Source organism: Miniopterus schreibersii, assembly GCF_964146895.1.
Source record: "Miniopterus schreibersii genome assembly, chromosome: 19".
NCBI classification, from domain to species: domain Eukaryota; kingdom Metazoa; phylum Chordata; class Mammalia; order Chiroptera; family Miniopteridae; genus Miniopterus; species Miniopterus schreibersii.
In genome coordinates, this window is record NC_138119.1 from 30,923,274 (window position 1) to 30,934,534 (window position 11,261).

Consider the following 11,261-nt stretch of genomic DNA (forward strand, 5'->3'; position numbering starts at 1 on the left):
AGGTGGAAGCATACACTGTGCTCATGGGTAAGAAGACTTAACATCACTAGAACGTCCACACTACTGCTCTGGCCGACGTGGCACAGCGGTTAGAGTGTCAACCTGCTGGTTCGATTCCCCATCAAGGGCCTGTACCTGGGTTGCAGGTTCGATCTCTGTCCCCCATCAGGGTGCGTTAGGGAGGCAACCAACCGATGTCTCTCTCACATAGATATTTCTCTCTCTCTCCCCCTCCCCCTCCCTTCCACACACTCTCTCTAAAAATCAATGGAAAAATATCCTTAGGTGAGGATTTAAAAAAAAAAAATGTCCCTACTACCTAAAGCAATCTATACATTCAATGCAACCCCATCAAAATACCAATGGCATTTTTCACAAAACTAGAACAAATAATCCTAAAATTTATATGGAACCACAAAAGACCCCAAATGGCCAAAGGAATGTCAAGAAAAAAGAACAAAGTTGGAGGTATCACACTACCTGATATCAAACTATACTACAAGGCTATAGGAATCAAAACAGCATGGTACTGGCATAACACAGACACATAGATCAGTGGAACAGAATAGGGAGCCTAGAAATAATCGCTCTATGACAAAGGAAGTAAGAATATACAATGAGGTAAAGACGGTCTCTTCAATAAATGGTCCTGGGAAAATTGGACAGATACATGCAAAAAATATAACTAGACCACATACCACCATATACAAGAATAAACTCAAAATGAATTAAAGACTTAAATGTAAGACTTGAAAACATAAAACTCTTGGAAGAAAACATAGGCAGTAAAATCTTTGGCATTTCTCATAGAAATATTTTTTTTCTGATCTATCTCCTTGGGCAAGGGAAACAAAAAATAAATAAATAAATAGGACTACACCAAACTAAAAAAGGTTTTGCACAGCAAAAGAAACCATCAACAAAATGAAAAGACAACCTCCTGAGCAAAAGAAGATATTTGCCAGTGATACATCCAATAAGGGGTTAATAACCAAAACATATAAGAAATTCATACAACTTAATACCAAACACAAATAATCCAATTTAAAAAATGAGCAGAGGACCTGAATAAACATTTCTCCAAAGTGGACATACAAATGGGCCAACAGAGCCCGAGCCAGTTTGGCTCAGTGGTTAGAGCGTCGGCCTGCGGACCAAAGGGTCCCAGGTTCAATTCCGCCCAAGGGCATGTACCTGGGTTGCAAGCTCGAACCCCAGCCCTGGTTGGGGCAAGTGTGGGGGTCAAACCAATTGATGTTTCTCTCTCTCCCCCTTCCATTCTCTCTGAAAAGCAATGGAAAATATCCTCTGGTGAGGATTAAAAAAACAAACAGAAACAAATGGCCAATGGACATTTGAAAAGATGCTCAACATCACTAATCATCAGGAAAATGTAAATTAAAACCACAAAGAGCTATCACCTCACACCTGTCAGAATGGTTCCCATCAATAAATCAAAAAATAAGTGTTGGTGAGGGTGTGGAGAAAGGGGGCCCTCATGCACTGTAGGTGGGATTGCAAATTGGTGCAGCCACTGTGGAAAACAGTATGAAGATTTCTCAAAAATTTTAAAATAAAACTACCATACAAGCCAAAAATCCCACTTCTGGGTATTTATCCAAAGAAATCCAAAACACTAATTTGAAAAGATATATGCATCCCTATGTTCATTACAGCATTATTTACAATAGCCAAGATATGGAAGCAACCTAAGTGTGTCCATTGGTAGATGATCGGATAAAGAAGAGGTGGTACATATATACAATGGAATATTACTTGGCCATAAAAAATGAAACAATACAATTTGTGACAACGTGGATGGACCTAGAGGGTACTATGCTAAGTGAAATAAATCAGACAGAGAAAGACAAATACCATATGATTTCATTTATATGTGGAATCTAAAAAACAAAATAAACAAAACAGAAACAAACTCATAGATACAAAGAAAACTTGATGGTTGCCAGATGGCGGGGGTTGAAGAGCTGGGTGGGAAAGGTGAAGGGGTTAAGAAGTACACGTTGGCAGTTACAAAATGGTCACGGGGATATAAAATACAGCATAAGGAATATAGTCAATAACACTGTAGTAACTATGTGTGGTGTCAGGTGGGTACTAGACTTATCGGGGGGATCACTTTATAAGTTATATAAATATCTAACCACTATGCTGTGCCCCTGAAACTAATATAATATTGAATGTCAGCTGTAATTGAAAAATAAAATAAAAGGATAAGCAATCCCTGCCAAGTACAAGGCAGATAAAAATTACAATAAAAAATATAGTGGAGCCCTGGCTGGTGTGCTCAGTGGTTAGAACATCGGCCCCCCGCACCAGTCGAGGGTTTGATTCCCAGTCAAGGGGCACATACCTGGGTTGCAGGTTCAACCCCCTCCCACCTGTTGGGGTGCATTCAGGAGGCAACCAATCGATGTGTCTCTCTCACATCGATATTTCTCTCTCTCTCTCTCTCTCTCTCTCTCTCTCTCCCACCCCCCCTCCTCCACCTCCCTTCCTTCCCTTCTCTCTAAAAATCAATGGAAAAAATATCCTTGGGTGAGGATTTATATATATGAAAGAATACAAACTTTGAGTTTAGATAGAATTGAGTAAAATACCAATTCCAGTCGATATTTCACTTACAAATAGGGATTATAATAATGAGTAGATGGTGGGAATGGTTAACATTTTATGTAATGCCTGATATAAAGAAGGTCTTTAAAAGTTGGAAATTTTCTCTGTATCTAACTTTGCCTTTAAAAAAAAAATAAGTTCTTTTCCTATATAAAGTTATGACAAAATTAGTGCCAGTTACATAGATTCAAAACTGAGTCGTACGTCCTATTCTATGTAGAAATACATATAAATTGCTATTTTAATAGCTTTCCCAAATAGGATTTTTATGATGCAGATTGCTCAGGATTCATTGTGTCTGTTTTACTATACCTCATCACTTCTTTTTTAAAAAAATATGTTTGTATTGATTTCAGAGAGAGGAAGGGAGAGAGAGAGAGAGAGAGAAACATCAATGATGAGAGAGTCATCGATCAGCTGCCTCCGGCACACCCCCTACCGGGGATTGAGCCTGCAACCTGGGCATGTGCCCTGACCAGGAATCTAACCATGACCTCCTGGTTCATGGGTAAACGCTTAACCACTGAGCCACACCAGCTGGGCTCCCATCACTTCTTTATTACAACTTCTGTCACAACTTTCCTGTAGGGTGTCTTGACACAATACTGTCTGTTCTCCTCTTGGCACCAATATATTATAAATACATTATTAAAAATCAATCAATAAATAATCTTTTAAAAGATTGACTAAGAGTTAATAAGGAGAAGAGTTGGGGGAGGGAGGCTGCCAGAGAGAGAGCATAGAGTGTGCAGAGGATATGAGGTGAGTGAGAGCGTGATACCTTCAGGAAGCTGGAAGGAGATCCATTTGGGCCTCGTAAGCCATGATCTGCTCCTAAGGACAATGGGAAAGAGAAGAATAGTTAAGAGGTTGTCTTTTCCTTCTTTCCTTCCTTCTACCTTTCTGCCCAGTCTTCATTTTCTTCCTTCTTTCTAACACTCACACAGTAATTGTGAAATGCCAGGCACTCTCCTAAATGATACATGTAACTCATATAATAAACTCACTTAATTCTAAGAATTACCCCACAGAGTAGTCTGTTGCAATGTAACAATTGAAAAATATCAAGTCAGTAGACTGGCAAAAGGTTGGTGGATTAAAAAATTATTTAGGTTAGTCATTAGGGAAATACACATCAAAACTATAAAATGGCATCCACTAGGTTGGCCATGATAAATAGAAATAAAAGGAAAACACCAAGTGCTGGTGAAGATGTGGGGAAACTGGAACCTTTGTACACTTGCTGGTGGGAATATAAATTGATCCAGCTTCTGCAGAAACAGGGTTTTTTCCCTCAAAATGTTAAACATAGAATTACTACATCACCAGGCAATTTCACAGTATATTCTCAAGGGAACTGAAAACCGATATTCAAGCAAAAATTTGTACACAAATGCTCATAGCAGCACTAGTCACAATAGACAAAAGGGGGAAACAAGCCAAGTGTCCATAAGCAGATGAATAGATAAACAAAATGTGGTATATTCATCCTATGGACTATTATTCAACCATAAAAAGTAATGAAGCCCTGATACATGCTACAACATGGGTGAACCTTGGAAACATTACGCTGAGTGCAAGAAGCCAGTCACAAAGGTCACATGTTGCATGGTTCCATTTATATGAAATGTTTAGAACAGGACAATCCATAGAGACAGGAAGCAGACTAGCGGTTGCCAGGAGGCAGAGAAAGGGGGAGTGGGGAGTGGCTGCTTAATGGGTAAGAGATTTCCTTTGGGGGTAATGAAAATGTCTCGGAACTAAATAGAGGTGATGGTTGCACAACACTGTGAATATAATAAATGCAAATAGATTGCATGCTTTTAAATGGTTAATTTCGTGTTCTATGAACTTTACTTCAGTTTTAAAAATCAAGGAAAGTTATTTAGGAGGTGGAGTCAATGGGTGGCAATTGATGATTGGTGATTGATGGATGGGGGGCTGATGGGGAGGTAGAGGAAGGGATCAAAAATGGCTTCTAGGTGGCTGACTTGAGCAAATGGGAGGTTAACTCCATCTCCTGAGATGGGGAAGACTAAAGAAGCAACAGATATCCAGGAGATGATGACCTCCGCTTTGGATATAACAAGTTGGAAGTGCTGAGACACGTAAATCTGGAATCAGAAGGAAAGTCCAAGACAAAGATATTTGGAGGTCGTCAACATAGCACCGTAAATTGACACTAAGAGAGTCAGACTCAAGGTCTAAGGGTCTGATCAAAGAAGAACTGAATTTGTAAGTTTAAATTAGAAGGTTAAGAAGATACATCTGATAAGGGTCTGTTATTCAAAACTTACAAAAACTCTTAGAACTCAACAATAAGAAAATGGGCAAAAGACCTTAACAGACACCTCACCAAAGAAATACAGATGGCCAATAAGCATACGAAAAGTTGTTCCACATCATATCTCATCAGGCAAATGCAAATTAAAACAATAATGTGATATTTCTACACACCTATTACAACTGCCAAAATCTGAAACACTGAAAACACCAAAATCTGGCGAGGGTGTGGAGCAACAGGAACTCATGCATTACTAGTTGAAATGCAAAACAGTGTACAGCCACTTTGGATACTTACGACTAAACATACTATATGATCCAGCAATGGAGCTCCTTGGTATTTACCCAGAGGAGTTGAAAACTTATATCTACACATGTATGTTTATGGCAGCCTTATTCATAATTGCCAAAACTTGGAAGCGACCAAGATACCCTTCAATTGGTGAATAAATAATTGTGGTACATCCAGATAATGGATGATTATTCAGCACTAAAAAGAAATGAGCTATCAAGCCATGAAAAGACATGGAGGAACCTTCAATGTAGATTACTAAATGAAAGCAGGCAATCTGAAAAGGCTACCTACTGTGTGGTTCTAATTGTATGACATTCCAGAAAAGGCAAAACTAGGGAGATAGTAAAAAAGATCAGTGGCTGTGGGGGAGGGGGGTTATGAACGGGAGAAGCACAAAGGATTTTTAGGGCAGTGAAAATGCTCTGTATGATCTTATAATGATAAATATGTATATCATTGTACATTTGTCCAATCTCACATTTGTACAATATCAAGAGTGAACCCTAAGGTAAACTATGGACTTTGGGTGATTATAATAATTCAATATTGGTTCATCTGCTGAGTAATATTGATAATAGGGAGGCTATGCATGTATGGGGGCAGGATGCATAGAGGAAATCTCTGTATTGTCCTATCAATTTCATTGTAAACCTGAAACTACACTCCAAATATAGTCTTAAAAATTAGTGTGTGTCAACAAACATCACAGAAATTTATAAATAAAAGACATTTTAAAAATTAATATCAATTTAGCCCAGCCATCATGACTCAGCTGTCAGGGCACATGCCTGGGTTTCGGGTTCGATTCCTGGTAGGGGGCGAGCAGGAGGCAGCCGATCAATGACTCTCATCATTGATGTTTCTTTCTCTCTCTCCCTTCCTCTCTCTGAAATCAATAAAGACATATTTTTTAAAAAGTAATGTAAATTTAAAAATATGAAGTCTCTATGCTCAAGGACTTTGTAATCTAGTTGGGAAAACAAAACTAACACATAAAACAATAAGTGCATGTACAATAAGTCTTAAGCTGTATAACTTATGTCAAACACTACCATTTTTTCTCTCACCCTACACTTCTCTACATGCATCCAGCCACATGTTGAGTCATCTGCTGTTCCCTGAAAATGCCACATTCACCCTTCCATGCCTGCCATTTTGCTGTTTCTAACTAGAATAACTTTCTCCTCTGTTTTCAACTCTTTTAGGCAAATACTTAGGAGTGGAATTGCTGGGTGATGTGGTCATTCTATGTTTAACTTTTTGAGGAAACAACAAACTGTATCTACAGCAGCTGCACCATTTTACATTCCCATCAGCAAATGGAGAAAGGTTCCAATTGCCCCACATCCTCACCAATACCTTATTTTCTGTTTGGGAGGGGGGGTTTGCTTTTTTTTTTTTTATGGCCAACCTAGTGAGTGAGAAGTGGTACCCCATTGTGATTTTGATTTGCATTTCTCTAATGACTAACCTAAATAACTGACTTGATTTTAACCTGTTATCTTGCAACAGCCTACTTCATAGGGTTAAAAGTGGGATTAAATGAGTTAATATATAAATCTCCCCGGGAAGATTCAGTCAAAGCATCTCCGTGTCTTGGAAGACTTCCAGAGCCTTCCCAGACAAAAGTCAGTGCTCCCTCCTATGACAAAGGTATCTATTGGTTAAAGCGCCCCTGGAGGTTCTAATACGCAGAACGGTTGAGAAGCAGCAGGTTGGGACCACGGGAGTCATGTGGGGCACTAATTAAAACAGTGGGTTTTCTGGCCTAGCCCCAGATCTTTGGAAACAGAATTTCCAGGAGAGAGGGCTGGAAATCTATATTTTAAAACAAGTACCCACAGGTGATTCCTACGACCAGGCCAGTTTAGGAAACCCTGAGCTAGCAATGGGTAATCAAAGGGCAGTAAACACAGAAGGCAGTTTGAAAGTCAGTAATCTGGTTGCAAAGTACAATTTTCTTGCATCCTGGCTCTGGAAGAATAAAGCTTACTAATTTTTGGCTGATGAACCACTGCAGGGATGCTGCTCCTGAGACCAGCTCCCCACCGGAATCCACAGTCCACTGTGAGGTGCGGAGGCTGTTTATCTTTACCCCTTTGCAGTAAGGAGTGCTCTCACACTCTGAAGGCTAGACTTCAGTATGAGTCCCAGAGATCCTGAGCTGCCCCTTCCAGATGCCCAGTCCCTGTTTGTGGCTCTTCCTTTTTGGGGAAACCATAATATTCCTACTATGTGCAGTAAATGTTCCAAGTGCTATATTACCACTAATCCTCACAGCATGTCTGAGAGAGTAGTGTCTCCATTTTATAGATGTAGCTCAAAGACAGAAAGGAGCTTGTCCAAGTCCACACGCCTTATGTGGGCAAGCATGGATTCAAACCCATGTGATTGCGAAGCTGTGGCACCTCCCATTCTGCCTCTCAAAAAGTACTCCTCTACCTCCAGTTACAGTTCACCAGATTATTTTGCTTGCTGCTAAGGCTTCCCAGCTATACTCAGTAATTTCAGAACTGAAGTTCCAAAATACCTGGAACCATTCTGCCTAGAGGAACCCCAGGGAGGGAATCTGGGGGCCTCTGGACAGAGGGAGCTGCGTTAGACAGAAGCAAAGGGGATGGTGATAGCAACTAGCTCTGAGCACAGCTGGCCACACTTCCCCACTCCACCCCGATCACTACATCTTCCTAGAACTGAATGAGGCTGGAAGGGGATGGCACCTCAGCTCTGGGCAGCAGGAAAGAAGTTGAAGTCTGGGAGGGAGATAGCAGGGGACAGGTTATAGCTGGGGGGAAATGGGAGTGGGTACCATCCCTAGAAGGAACAAAAGACACAAAAGTTTCCAGCCATTTCTGGCTAGTCTTGTGACTATACCCCGCTGGCTAAGGGATCCAGGATTTACAGGGCTCTAGAAATGTACAATGTTTCAGGGTGAGTACCTAGTTTGTCCATGGAGAAGCCATTGATGGACAGCAGCTGTCCCTAAAGGAAGGCCATGGGGCCTGGAGGACCTCAGGATGGAGGCTAAATTAACCATAGATTTGGAAAAGTGCCAAGCCAAGACTGAAGAAGTCTGCTCCACAGAGGCGCTTCCCTCACAGGCCCCTGGCAGCGATCAACACTTTCCCCTTCCCCAAATCCCCTGCCTCCACCAATAACCTCACATTCTAAGTGAAAATTTTGTGCTTGTTACACAAAAGCCATTTCCTGACAAGTCATCTAGAGGGCTACCCCAAGATCATCCTATATAGGAAATTATGGAGCTACTACTAGCCTCATTGTCTTCTGGAGGCCCTGGGGAGGGGACTCTGAGTTTCTTAGCGTGTTGCAAGGGAGAAATCTCTCTCCTTTTGTAATGGGAGTTAGTCAGAGACATCTGACCTGACATGGTACCAGCTATAGCTGAAGGAGGAGAAGGAGAGGACGCTGGAGGGAAAGAGAGTAGCAGAAAAATGCTGTAGAATGCAGCAGGCCTGGGAAAAGTCTTCTTGGAACAGAAGGGGCTGGCAGTGACTTAATAATCTCCCATATTCAGGATAGACATTGCAGGCCATGTAAAAGTTAAAGCCAGATCTGGTAAAAAAAAAAAAAAAAAAAAAAGTAGGAACTAGAACCTGCAACCAAAGTCACCTCCTTTGGGGGGGGGGGGGGGAGTGTTTCTAAGGGTAGAAGAGCTCTTTGGCTAACAAGCTTTAAGAAAGGGCATGTTTTGCCCAGCCGGGCGTGGATCAGCAGTTGAGCATTGACCTAGGATCTATAAGATCACAGTTTGATTCCTGGTCAGGGCACAGGCCCAGGTTTCGGGATCATTCCCCAGTCGGGGACATGCAGGAGGCAGCCGATCAATGACTCTCTCATCATTGACATTTCAACTCTCTCTCCCTTCCTCTCTCTGAAATCAATGAAGTTATATTTTAAGAGAGAGAGAGAGAGAGAGAGAGAGAGGGCATATCTTGAGGTAATAGGACCTACATGACCTTTGGAGGTTTTTGTCACACAAAGGTCCACTGTGATGCTCACCCTCACCATCTCCTTAACATCATCGCCCCCTCCACCCCAACTGAGTCTCTCTTTTTGAAGCATGTGGCTGGATTGCTACCTACTATTTCTGCTTTTTCAGTAGGGAAGAGTGGGGTGTCTTCCCCTTCCCAAGATCACAGCTGTCTGGGCTGGAAGGAAATCTGCTCCCTCCAGGCCCTCTTGGTGTTTGACCGGAGGGATCAGCACAACACACAGCAAACTATCTAGATGAGTCTCATCCATCTCATCCATCTCATTCATTCATGCATTTGTTGAGTACCTACTAAGTGTCAGAAGCTGGTAATACACTAGTGATCAAAACAGACATAAAGCCCCAGTGGCCCTGAGGCTTCAGAAGATCCCAAAACTGAGGCCCTCTGTATTTATACACTCACAGAAATATTTGCAGTACCTATAACTAACAAAGGACTCATATTTGAAATATACAAAGAACTCCTACAAAGCAATAGGACAGAAAACCTAAGAGAAAACTGATCCCCCAAATGGATAAAATACTTGAACAGATATCCAAGTGGCAAATAAATATATGAAAAAGTGTTTGACTTCATTGGTTATCAGATACATGCAAGTTTAAACCACAATGAGATATCACTACACACCCACCTTAATGGCTAAATTTTTTTAATCTTTTTAGCTTGACAATACAAAGTGTTGAAGATATGGAGCAATCGGAACTCTAAGATGCTGCTGGCAGGAGTGTAAATTAACACGAGCACTTTGGAAAATTATTTGGTAGATTTACAGACACTTAAACACATCCCTACTCTGTGACCCATAGAGTTCTGTTCCTAGGTATATATCAAACAGAAATATGAACATAAGTAGACCTAAGGACACAAACAAAATTGTTATAGCAGCATTATTCATAAAAACCCAAACTGGGAGCAACCCAAATGTTCATCAACAGAATAACAGGTGAATAAATTGTAGTATGTTCATTTACTGACATAATAACAGTAATGAAAATGAATACGTTAATGCTACCACAAGGTTATGCATTAATTTTTCAGGCATAATATTTAGCGAGAGAAGCCAGGCATAGAAAAATACTTACTGAATGGTTTCACTTATATAAAGTTCAAAAGCAGGCAAAACTAAGCTGTGGTGTTAGATAGAGGCTAACTTTGGGAAGGAGGCTGGGGTAGTGACTGGGAGGGGATTGAGGAAGGCTTCTGAGCTGCCAGTAATGACCTAATTCTTGATCTGGGCAGCGGGTATATGTGTATGTTCACCGTGTCATGACTTGTTGACCTGTACACTAAGGCTTTGTGCACTTTCCCATGTCTGGTATATTTCAATTAATTCTTTTAAAAAAAAGAAAACACAGGAGAGAGGAACCGTTTCCAGTTGGGGGGAAAAATGGAAGGTGGGGAAGGGATATGAGGGAGATCAAGGTTTTACATAGAGGGGGTTGAGCTGTGGCAAGATTACAAGAGGACATGAGAACTGTTGAAGGGAGCAGGGCACGATTGTCTCTAGCCCCTGACTGAAAAGTCTCCAGGTACATCACACCCCGCCCAACCCCACACCCCCTATTCAAAAACAGATCCTTTGGGGTAAAACCCAATGTTTCCTACTTCTATCTCCAGGCTGGGAGATCTAGTGTTTGAAGCCAAAAGCAGGGTTCTACGAGTAGTCCCTGTGAGACTGCAGGCTGTGGATGGAAATGTCCCAGCAGTTAAACTGGAATAATCCTAAATACTGGAGAGGGAGGTTGTACGTGTTTTTATCTTTGTCCAAAGTTGCTGTGTTCTCTCTCCCCCCCCCCTTTTTCTCCCCCCCCCCTTTCTGAAAGGGAAGCCAAAAGCTTCATGCCCTGCACTGTGTTCTTCACTCCTCTCCTACAAACCCCATCCAGCGGTCTGAAGTCACGCTCAAATGCCACCCGAGCCACTTTCCGGGAGGAAAAGGGCAGGAAGGAACAGCTGCTCACAGGTTCCACTGACAAGAGGGGAAAACCCGAGGGTGGCGGTTCCTTTATGGGGGAGGTCACACCCCCTGCACAAAA